The sequence below is a fragment of the Bidens hawaiensis genome, unplaced genomic scaffold (genome assembly GCF_021521415.1).
Source record: "Bidens hawaiensis isolate Kalapana, Puna unplaced genomic scaffold, B.hawaiensis_p1.1 tig00000237_1, whole genome shotgun sequence".
NCBI classification, from domain to species: Eukaryota; Viridiplantae; Streptophyta; class Magnoliopsida; order Asterales; family Asteraceae; genus Bidens; species Bidens hawaiensis.
In genome coordinates this window covers 5,637,379-5,649,632 of record NW_027491021.1, presented here as the reverse complement: position 1 = coordinate 5,649,632, position 12,254 = coordinate 5,637,379, and the positions used below count along the sequence as shown (strand labels likewise).

Here is a 12,254-nt window from a genome sequence, read left to right as displayed (position 1 = left end):
CCACTTTCTATCACGCAGTTCCTTCGTTTTCTCCTTATATCTTAACGACTGCACGTACGCGTGATCCCGGAGCTCCTCTAACTCATTCAGTTGATGGAACCGAGTGCCTTCCGCGGCGGATAAATCAAGATTAACCCTCTGAAGGGGCCATGAAGCACGGTGCTCCAACTCAACAGGAAGATGACAGACCTTCCCATAAATCATTCGAAATGGTGTGGAACTAGTCGCAGTTTTGTAGGCTGTACGGAAGGCCCACAAAGCGTCATCTAATTTGTCTGACCAATCCCGAAGATTCGAACCAACCTTTTTCTCAAGAATACGTTTGATTCCCCAATTACTCACTTCCACCTGCCCACTAGTCTGTGGGTGGTAGGCAATCACAAGCCGATGACTGACCCCACATCGCTACAACGCCTTCTCCATCTGCACATTGCATAATTGAGTACCTCGATCACTGATACAAGCTTTCGGGACACCAAAACGAGAAAAAAGGCTCTTAAGAAATCGGATTACAACTCGGGCATCATTCGTGGGTAAAGCCTTGGCCTCAATCCACTTTGAAATATAATCGACGGTCATAAGTATGTACTTGTTCCCACGCGAAGATGAAAACGGTCCCATGAAATCAATGCCCCCTCACATCGAAAACCTCACAAAGCTGAATAGCATTTTGGGGCATTTCATATCGCGACGAGATGTTGCCGACACACTGGCAACAATCACAACTCCTCACAAACGCATGCGCGTCCTTAAAAATCGAAGGCCAATAAAAACCAGAATCAAACATCTTCTTCGCCGTCGAAGTCGCACCGTGGTGACCTCATGTAGGTCCTACATGACAATGGCTCAGAATCTGCCATCCCTCCTTAGTATCTACACACATCCTAATCAGATGAACAACACTGATACAAAAAATATACGGGTCGTCCCATAGGTAAAACTTAACGTCAGCAAAGAATTTCTTCTTTTGCTGGTAAGGCATCTTCGGGAGGCACCCGTTAGCAAGATAGTTCGCGAAGTCAGCGAACCAAGGAAAACCCTCCTCCTGTGTCGTAACAAACATGAGACTCTCTGTCGAAAAACGATCGTCAATTCTACCCCCCAAATCTCATAACTCTGCTCCCTTTAGACGTTAAAGATGATCGGCCGCCACATTCTCGGCCCCCTTTTATCACGGATCTCAATATCAAACTCTTGAAGCAACAGAATCCGTCGGATAGGACGAGGCTTAGCATCCTTCTTGCTGAAGAGATATCGAATAGCAGCATGGTCAGTGTACACAATCGTCTTGGACAAAACTAGATAAGACCTAAATTATCAAAAGAAAACACCACAGCTAAGAGCTCTTTCTCGGTGGTGGTATAACTATCCTGTGCACCATTTAAGGTCCGACTAGCATAGTAAATCAGATGGAAGTGTTTATCCTTTCGCTGTCCAAGAACCGCTTCGACTACGAAGTCGCTCGCCGCACACATCAATTCAAATGGTAACGATCAGTTGGGAGCAATCATGATCAGGAAGTTAACGAGTTTGTCTTTCAAAAGATCAAACGCCTCGATACACTGCTCTGAAAAAATGAATGGATCATCCTTCTCCATAAGTTTTGTCATGGTTCTCGCGATCTAAGAAAAATCTTTGATGAAGCGTCAGTAGAACCTGGCATTACCTAGAAAAGTTCTGATGGATCTCACAAAAGTGGGCGGGGGAATATTAGAAATGGTCTCGACCTTCGTTCGGTTAACCTATATCCCCGTACTCTAAATTCGATGCCCTAGAACAATGCCCTCGCGTACCATGAAATGACACTTCTCCCAGTCAAGGACTAGGTTGGTGTCAACACAGCGGGCCATCATCCTCTCAAGATTAGAAAGACAATGATTAAAGGAACTCCCAAATACAGAAATATCATCAATGAATACCTCCACGGAGTCCTCGATCATGTGGTGGAAAATAGCCAACATGCATCTCTGAAATGTGGCTGGAGCGTTACACAATCCGAACGGCATACGTCCATAGGAAAACATTCCATACAGGACAGGTAAAAGTGGTTTTCTCCTGGTCATCGGGAGATATTGGAACCTGGAAATACCTGAAGAAACCATCTAAGAAGCAGTAGTATTACTGACCTGCTAAACGCTCCAAAATCTGATCAATGAAGGGTAAAGGAAAGTGGTCTTTCCTGGTGGCATTATTCAGTCTGCGATAGTCGATGCAGACTCTCCATCCAGTCACAATCCTAGTGGGAATGAGCTCGTCCCTCTCATTGGTGACGACAGTCATGCCACCCTTTTTAGGAACCACTTGAACTGGACTGACCCAAGCACTATCAGAAATGGGGAAAATGATCCCCGCATCAAGGAGTTTAATGATCTCCTTCTTCACAACCTCCTGCATTTTCAGATTAAGCCGCCTTTGCGCCTGAACGACAGTATTAAAATTATCCTCCATGAGGATTTTATGAGTGAAAACCGAAGGGTTGTTGCCCTTAATGTCGATAATCTTCCATGCAATCGCCTATGTCTGCTCTCGTAGCACCCTCAACAACTTCCTCTTCTCAACCTCCATCAAAGCAGATGTAATAATAACCGGAAACTTTATATCTTCATCTAAAAACGCATACTCCAGATGGGTAGGTAAATCCTTAAGCTCTAAGGAAGAAGGAGGACTCTCGAAGGAAGGTCGGTCCATCGGATCGTCTCGTACGTTCCCATCAGACACGCCAGATTTAAGGCAATTGACTTGGTGTCGTCATCCAAGGACTGATTGTTCATTACAACCATCTCAATCTCCGGAATCTCCCTATCGAGAATCTGGGTAACGGAGGAAGATCCTTCACAGATCCTCCACAAATCTCGCTGAAAAACTCCCCAACATGTTCCATGATGGTATCAATGAAGTATAAGGAGTCATCAGCAGACTTAGGGTGTTTCAGTGACTCTCGAAAGTCAAAGGTGACGTTATTATCCCCAACTCTCAAAATCAACTTACCCTTGCAGGCGTCGATCAACCCATGTGCAGTGGCAAGGAATGGTCGGCCAAAGATAAGTGGGACATTATCATCATCGTTCATGTCCAGGATGACAAAGTCCACTGGGAAGATGAACTTGGCAACACGAACGAGCATGTTCTCGACCACCCCTCGGGGGTATTTCACAGAACAATCAGTAAGCTGGATACTCATCCGGGTAGGCCGCTGCTCACCTAAGCCAAACTTGCGATGCATGGAATACGACATTAGATTAATACTGGCACCAAGATCCGCTAGCGCATAAACTATCGTATCATCACTCAAGATGCAAAGAATCGTGAAACTACCAGGATCACACATTTTCTCTGGTAACTTTCTCTGCAAGACTGCAGAGCAACTAGAACTCAATGGGATGGAAGAGACCTCAACTAACTTCTCCTTATTCGAAAGAATATCCTTAAGGAACTTTGCATATTTCGGCATTTGAGTGAGTTCCTCAAGGAATGAAATGTTAAGGTGAAGCTGCTTCAAAAGATCAAGAATTTTGGAGTTCTGCTCCTTGTCTCTATCCCTACAGAGTCTCCCGAGGTATGGAACTCTAGGTTTATAGACTCTCGCTGGTGTGCAGGGTAACTGCTGGTCTTCGGCCTGTGCTGTACTTCCTAGGATGCGCCTCTGATGCACCTTGGCCGGCGGAGACTCTAACTCAATCTCCTCATCCACCTGCTCCTCTCCATCAAATGCAGGCTCCTCAATAACTCCTTTCGTTGCCTCGTGAATCACGGGCTCGCTACGTGCCCATGCACTGCTCCTCGTAGTCACATCCTTTGCGAATCTCTTCGAGTTCTGCTCGGTATTGCTCTGAAATGTTCCTGGAGACCTCTCATTCAGACGACTTGCTATTTCTCCCATCTGCCGCTCGAGATTTTGAATTGACGCTCCCCGATTTCTCATGAATGACTCGTGCTCCTGAAATTTCTCTTGAGTCTCTTTGTGACGGGAATCCTCTCGAGTCATGAGCTATGAAAACATCTTTGTATGTTGTGCCATCATCTCCTCTAAAGTGGGCTTCTTTTCTGCGCTACTCGCTCCCTCACCGGAATGCTGTAATAGACTCTGATGCTGCTGCAAGCCGGAATGATTTTCTTCCTCCAGTTCGAATTTTGATTGCCTCTCCACCCCGAATTATAAGAATTGAAAGAATTTTGGTTTTGGTTCGGATTACTAACAAAGTCATTCCCTCCTCTACAAATCTTGCACAACATGCTCTTCGCCTGCAAGTCTTTCACAATCTTCGCTAATGCCTCAACCTATGCCGCAAGTGCGGTGCTCGTGTCGACCGAATGCATGCCGCGTGATAGGGAGTCGACGGTCTTGGTTCTCTTGGTCGGGTGGTCAGTGGTATCCACTCATGGCTAACCCATTAAACAAAGCATTGCACTCATCCGTATCCTTCTTCGTCAACAAATTTCCTCCCGCAGGCGTGTCAAGCATACTTTGCCTGGCGTACGTCACCCCGCTATAGAACTTCTCAACAACTGCCGAGTCTGGCAGGCCATGGTTCGGGCATAAACCAATTAATTTTTTGAATCTCTCCCATGCCTCGTAGAAACTCTCGGTGTTCTCCATCTGAAAATAATGAATCAGACTACGCATACGAGCGACCTTAGCCAGAGGATCGTATTTCTCAAGAAACTGGGTCTGCATGGTAGGCCCAACTAGTTATGGAGCCTTGTGGGAGGGACTCAAGCCACATACTCGCATGATCAACGAGTGAGAACGGAAAAATGCGGAGTTTGATGGCGTCTTAGGACACGCCGACAAGATGAATAGTGTCGCAAATACGTGTAATGTGAGTGAGATGAGAATGCGTATTTTCGTTGAGCAACCTGTGAAATTGAGCATAATGTGAGATAGAATTTAGAATGTTCAATGGAATCTTCCAATTCGTGTTAACTACGATGGCTGGTGGAGCAATGCTAGATCTTGCGCCCGCATCGACTGGAAAGGCCCGGTCTGCAACTGTCCTCCTCTGTGGTGCGTCGGCCATAATCTTATCCCTACTAACGGATTCAGAAAAAGTAGGAGAAGTGGATGTATTACCAACAAACGAAGAAGAACTTGAAGACGGCCTGGTACGACTTCTCTCACAAACCTCTCTCTCTGATTCGGAAAATCCCTCAGATTCAGGCGGTCCTATAGATTGAGTACGCCACATACAACTATTAAAAGAAACAAAAGAAACTAAAATTGGCTAAACTATTTTAACTAACCAACAAAGTAAAAGAAAAACAATTAGCAAACAAGGTAGGTCCTAACTTGAGTCGTTCTCAATACGCCTCAACTCGTGTCCCTGGGAACGGCGCCAAAAACTTGATGTGTATCTAATGAGTACTTCTTTTTACGGGACTCACAACTAAGTTTTAAATTTAAAACGAATATTATTAATAACACCACACACAACCGGCAAGTGTACCGATCGCAAGTAGCATAGACCTAAGAAGTCCGAGTATCGAACACAAGGATACATGAGAACGTCTATGATCACTAAACCCTAGACCAGACATTCCTAAGAATAATATTTTTCAATTGGTTTTTAATAAATTAAACTAAATAACCTAAATTACTTTAACTAAATTAATTAACTGGACTGACGGAACTGACAGACAAAACTTTCCTAATTTAGAGACTTAACTGACAATGGAGAAAACGTCTACTTAGGGTAAGAATCCAATTCACGATTTAACAAGCTAATTGATTGAATGATCTCTCGACACCGGTATCTATATATGACACAACTAAGGTTCGCTCAAGAAAGCTACATTACCTCTAGGTTTCACTAACAATCCCTAACTTACACTTAAATGATTTTAAAAACAAACCGGCAAACGAATGAAAAGGTGTTCTAATGTCAACTCTCCTCTCGGACTCATCGACACACGACCCTAATGGAAACGAATACTATGCAACCAAGGATAGAGGAACAATTTGGTTTTACACAAACTAGGCCAACTAATCGCTCACAAACCCAAGCCCGACAAGAACCAAACCCGCTTTCGCGCAATCCTAATTCTAACAAGCAAAAGCTATGAGATGACTCTACTTCCTATCACCTCTCAGTCTCTAAGAAGATGTTTACCCGCTGAATTAAATCAATTAACAATCTCAACTGAACCCTATAGTTGTACATACCGCAAACAAACTCTAAACACAAAGTAAAGACTTGAACATGCAACTATCATTCAAAACCAATTCAATTAATCGAAGCACGAGATTATGAGATAATATAAAAAATATGGCAGCCACTAAACACAACCTAATTCATAATTAAACCAAACTTTCAATAGAAATTCAAGTCATATTAATCAAACAATCCATTTAACTCATCAAAACCGAACAATAATCATCAAACCTAAGTAGAACTAAGAAGTTTAGCCAAGCATAACTTTTGGACAACAGCTATAACTCAAATTTAACATCATATTAATCACCAACAACAAAATCAAAATCATCCAACAATCAATTATGATCATACACAATTCAATCCTCAACTCAATTGCAAAATAATTAACTATAAAGTTCAAAATCAAGATCGTTATGAACATAAACAAGAAAGAAAAGTTTATGAGTGTTATACTATTGATTAGAGCTGAGATTTATGATGTATAATACTCCCTAGCTGTTTTCCTAAATCACCTTGGCTGCCTTCTTCTTCCCGGCTCTCAAGAACCTTCAAAAATAATTTTCTTCTTGGTGTTTGCTGCTTCCGGTCGCAAGCTTGGTAAAGGTTGGTTTTTTTTCTTCTTTTCTTTCCCACTTGCTCGCCAAGTTTGACCAAAACCTCAAGATTAATATATTGCTTTTTTCTTCCTTTTGGTTTCTTACAAATTGCCGATCGGAAAATTGAGGCTGCTTGGGGTTATTATTTTTTTCTTCTTACCTACTCTAGCTGATCAGAATTTTGTGGTGAGGGTTAGGGTTTTTTTTTTGATCTTTAATATATATTATGCGTGTAAGGCTTTCCACTAGTGGGCTTGGGTTGGGCCTTGATTTTTGTCTTCAAAAATTGATCATAAAGGCCTTTTCCGTCTTCCACAAAACGCGCAACCTACGAAAGATATAAAAATTTTTAAGATCATGTTAAATCAAGCTAAAATCATTATTTATTAGATAATTAAGCAATTAAAAAGATGATTAAAGGTGCGGAAAACAAGTTTGTTTTACAAAACATCAACGCCTATGCCACATAATCAAGTCTTTCTCTGTTTCCTTAGAGATAAAACACGTTTCAACATAATTAGAAGTCGATACTTTTGTACACATATTCAATACATCTATATCATTCGACTTAGGAGATCGCATAACAACCATGTCTTATGGAATGACATATCCTCTTTTGAGTATTATGCACTCCTTTTCGGTAAACATGATGGTATACTTTTTGTCACAAATTTGAGAAACACTAAAAAATTGTGATCCACCATGTCATAATAATTAACCTTTTCAATTGTAATACGACCGTTTGACACATCTCCTTCCTTTGTTATCATACCTCCTGAATTACCCGCAAACTCTACATAAACCCCTTGAATATTCTTCACATTGGTTAGTAGTTTAATGTTTCTGGTGATGTGATGAGAGCATCCTTTATCCATGATCCAATTTTCACCCGATCTAGTCTTGGATAAACTCTGCACATACAAGAAACATGATTAGACCAAAAAGGCAGCCCATGCCTTAGTCTTGGGCACCTCTTTCTTTTCAACAGAAGATTTAATCTTTTCAGACTCCAAATGTGATTTAGACGCTTGTGAATATGTCACTGGTCTCTTTGACCTGCGTATCAGATAAGCGTCTTTAATCACATTTCTATTCTCATTTTTGCAAATTAGTTGTATGGGAACAAACAATTTATGATTTAATTTAACAGACTTTTCTTTACCATGAACCAACTTGCGTAGATTCACATTGTGAAACATTATGTGGGTCTCGTCAACATTAGACATTGGTCTCTTGAGAATCTCCTTAACCATAGGAACATTTTTGGTTTGTTCCTTGGTAACTGGATGGGCATTCTTCACTTTCCGAATTCCACAAATCCTAACAATGTGCCCACATTTGCCATACAAGAAACAGGTTCTCATATCAATGAATGCACGTTGTGGTTTGATTTACGATTGTGCAACATTTGGTTGACAAGAATTACTTGAGATTTTCACATTATCTACATCGTCAAATGTGACAACCTTTTTCTTTTTATAAAAGTCAAAGTTTTAACAATTAAAAAAACTCTGTAAAGGGTCGGTTCCAGTAGAACTAACAAACTTTACTGGTTTAACAGTATTTAAATGATGTTTGAAACTAGGTTTAAGTATAGGCCTGTTCAACTATTTAGTTCTGGCAAAAGCTTGCTCAAGATCATGTAAACTAGAAGTCTCGTTTTGAAAGACACTCTCAATCAACTCAGGCTTGATCAAGTGTAGAGGAATGTCTTTCTCTTTGAAAAGTTTGTTTACCCCCTTTAATATAATCACAAAACCTGTGTTTAATTTACCACAAGAAGGATTAATGAACCGCATTAGATCCTCATCAGAAATTGTTGGGTTTTCTAATTTCTTGGGTTTGACTTTTGAATTGTTGTTCTTAGAGGCATTTGAACCATACACAACTTCATTCTCACATAAACTGTGATTCGAATTCGGATTATTCTTTTCTTTATGTATAATTTGAGGTTCAAATACATTCTCGGTCACAACCTCTTCATTAGTCTTAACAAACACTTTGTTACTTTGAGTATGAGATCTTTGAGGAAAAGTTGGGTTGTCACTAGGAATTTGTGTTGAATTTTCCACATTAAGAACTGATTCATTTTTAGCAGTTTTAACAACATTTTTGATTTTCTCAGAAAATGGGTTGTTTGAATAATCATTGAAAAATGGTGGAGGCACCTCTACAAATCCTAACCTATTCTTCGATCCCATTTGTTTTCCCAAAACTTCAATAATTTCATTTAAAAGGAAAGTGAATTTCTAAATTTACCCAACTTGTTCTTTAACTCAAGGATTTCATTCTCAAGTTCTGTTATCTTAGTTCTCGATTTGAAAATCTCTTGAAATAGTTTGTCAAAAATGGTAAGTTTCTCAGTAAGTCCGGCTTTCAGATCATGATTACTATTAGACAATCCTTAAATTTTTTCTTTATATGATGATAAGTAACTTTATATAAAAATAAAAGGATCCAATTACAATAAAGAGGCAGGTAAGCGGGCAACAAGCTGCGCCGCCACCCCCTTTTGAATGGCAAAACCAATCCTACTGAAAACAAAGTTACCGTTCTTCGGCGTCGATGAGTTACTGTGCACGACCCGCTGAACTCTTTTTAGAAACGTAACAGCATCGGGGGCAAGAGACCCAAATGTGTCAAAAGCAAAAGGAATGAAGGCGTGTTGATTCTCCACACACGCCTTCTCGTGCTTAGCAATTTTTCCTGCTTCTGCCTTTAGCACGGCATGCCTAGCAACAAACCCGGTGTCCCTAAGCCCGACAAGAGGGGACACCCCTGTAAGGTCCACACAAGCATGCTTACCCCCGCCCATCCAAACATAAGAATGTCCGCTGGTCGGAGAGTAGACCTTCCTTCACGTGGATCCGACAAGAAATTCATAGGAGCCTCTTTTCTTGCCGATATTTCCGCCCGTTTTAACACATCACAAAGGACATCCCTGACCAAATCATGTCTATATTTAAACCCAGGGAGTTCTTTGCAATGAACCGCGTGTTCACCAAAATTATCTAAACAAGCCTTACGACAGACCGGACATGGCTCATCAATTGGGAACATGGGGATCATTAAACGATATTTAAGAATGGCTCGATACTCCACTGCTGACATGTGCTGGCCTAACCCTTCGATTGGGGTGACAGCCAAAAAGTCTTTAGATTTCTTTTGTAAATCCAATGATTGTGTATAGTTATCTTTCACTTAAGCAAGTTCTTTCATAAGTGATTCGTTTTGACATGAATTATGTCATATTTTGACTTAAATTCCTCACAAACATCACAAGACACAGTTTTAGTTAATTTAACTGAACCAGCAGATAAATTTTCAAACACAATAGACACAGAATTAGGACTAACCTCATCAATTTTGGTCATACATGCAAAGGAAGTTGGTTGCATGTTTCATGAGATGTTAGAATCCGATTCAGTCTCTGATTCACTTTCAGTAGACAAAACTTCTCCTTGAGCATCTTGAAAATTCTCAGCAGGTTCAAATACGGAAAGATTAGCTTGATTTTCATTACCCAGTAGCTGTTGATTCCAATCTATTTCATAAGCTGTGAACAATTCTTTTGAACCCCCATATTTAGAAGAATCACCTCAGAAGATTTTTTCTTTAAGTCATTAAATTTCTTACCCGAGCTTTTATCATGATTGTGGGGTCCAATATGTTCTTTCTTTGGCTTGTCGCACTCTTTGGCAAAGTGACCAAAGTCCTGGCAGTTATAGCATTTCACCTTAAGCCTATCAAACCCAAACCTCTTGTTCAAAGTAGGTAAGTCTTTTCCGTTCTATGCATAAACTTCTTTACCTTATGAACAATCATAGCCATATTCCATTTCAAATCCATGAGTTCTAGATCATCCGGATCAATCTGATCATAATCTTCATCGGTAAGCTCACTCGTGGAAATTTTATCACTCACCAAGTTCTCATACGAACTCAGAAAGGCATTCAGAAAAGCAAAATGTTGTTCAGCTTCCTTTATGTTCACATTTGATGGTTGAGCTGAAGCATTACCATTTCCAGAGAATGAAGTATTTGATCCTCCAGAACAGTTGTTTAACCCAGAAGCCATAAAACAAACATTTTGCATTTGTTCATTGACTTAAGATGGCGTATCTTGAGAAGTCTCAGAAAGGAAAACATAGATTGGAGTTGTTTCACTGCTTAATGGTAAAGATCCTCCACAAAATGTCGGATCATGGTTATCTTTTGATGACTTCTGACACTTCATGTCATATTCTATTTCCTCTATCTTTTGCATGAATTCCATTTCCGTTAAATCCTTAAATTTAAAGAATGAGTTCTCCTTTAAAACAAGTAGAAAAGTATAATAATAACTCGACAAAGCATTCTTGATAGTTTCAATCTGGTCTGACTGATATGGTTCCATCTTTTGTTTACTCATCACAGTGTTGGGATCGGTCTACCCAATTCACATATTATAATTGATGTGGCTAGTACGTTATGATCCAAGTCGGGTCATACCCAATAACAAGCTAGACAAACACCATGACATTTATTGTAGATATGATCTAACAAATAAATGTTAACACTTACGATATTTAGAAAATGGGTTTCTAAATATTTGCACTTGAGAAATCAATAAATTATATGGATAATTTATTTAGAGAGCTTATCTTATGATATTATTTAAGCTGGTTAAACAATATATATATATGATAATGGTTATGATATATTGCATGTAACTTATGACATGTTAAAAGGGATACATGTCACAAAGTTTAAACAAATAAAACCTGCAACTAGTACATGGGGTAATAGATCTGCAACTAGTGCATGGGGTAATAGATCTGCAACTAGTACATGGGGGTATTAGTGTGTTACAAGCAAATAAAGAGAATATATAATAAATGGGCTGGTCGGGCCAGCCATTTATGGTGAGAAACCACCCACCTCCTTTTAAACCAATCCTTTCTCTTTATTTCTCTTCTTGGTACAACACAAACATAACCATTCACATTACATGAAATTTGAAATCTCTCTCTCCCCTCTCTCTCTCTCTTGGATTTTTGGCCAAAGAAGAAGCAACAAGAGAAGAAGGTTTTTCTTAATCAAGTGCATCCAAATCCTAGCAAGAAAGGGTGTTTGTTGGATGCTTGTGGGTATGCAAGCTTGAGACTCTTCTCTCCTTAAAGACTAGCCATTCAAATTATCATCTCCTTCATTTCTTGGAGTCTTGAAGGTATATTACATAAACACCCTATGGTTGTTTATATTGGTAAGCATGTAATTTCGTATATGGATCCAGGACTTGGGTTTTTGGATATAAAATCGGTTTTATATTCATCAAAACAACAAGATTTAAAACTATTTAATCCGCTGCATTTTTCATATAAATCGGTTTATATGACTTTGATAATCTTGTTAAAACCCAAAAATGGCATCAAGAGCCGCTTATACGGATACATGCTTCAATAGATCTATAAAAGTTTTGGGTTTTATGGTGTGTTTCACCATCTGCCCGAAACTTTTTTGGGGCT

General features: G+C 39.9%; 1 non-coding gene across 1 annotated transcript; it reads left to right on the top strand.

The window, feature by feature from the left end:
• The first annotated feature begins 4,520 nt into the window (after window positions 1-4,520).
• Window positions 4,521-4,624, top strand: LOC143617779 (small nucleolar RNA R71). The gene has a single exon (XR_013150887.1). It is a non-coding gene; the product is annotated as a small nucleolar RNA R71 (small nucleolar RNA).
• Window positions 4,625-12,254: the final 7,630 nt, after the last annotated feature.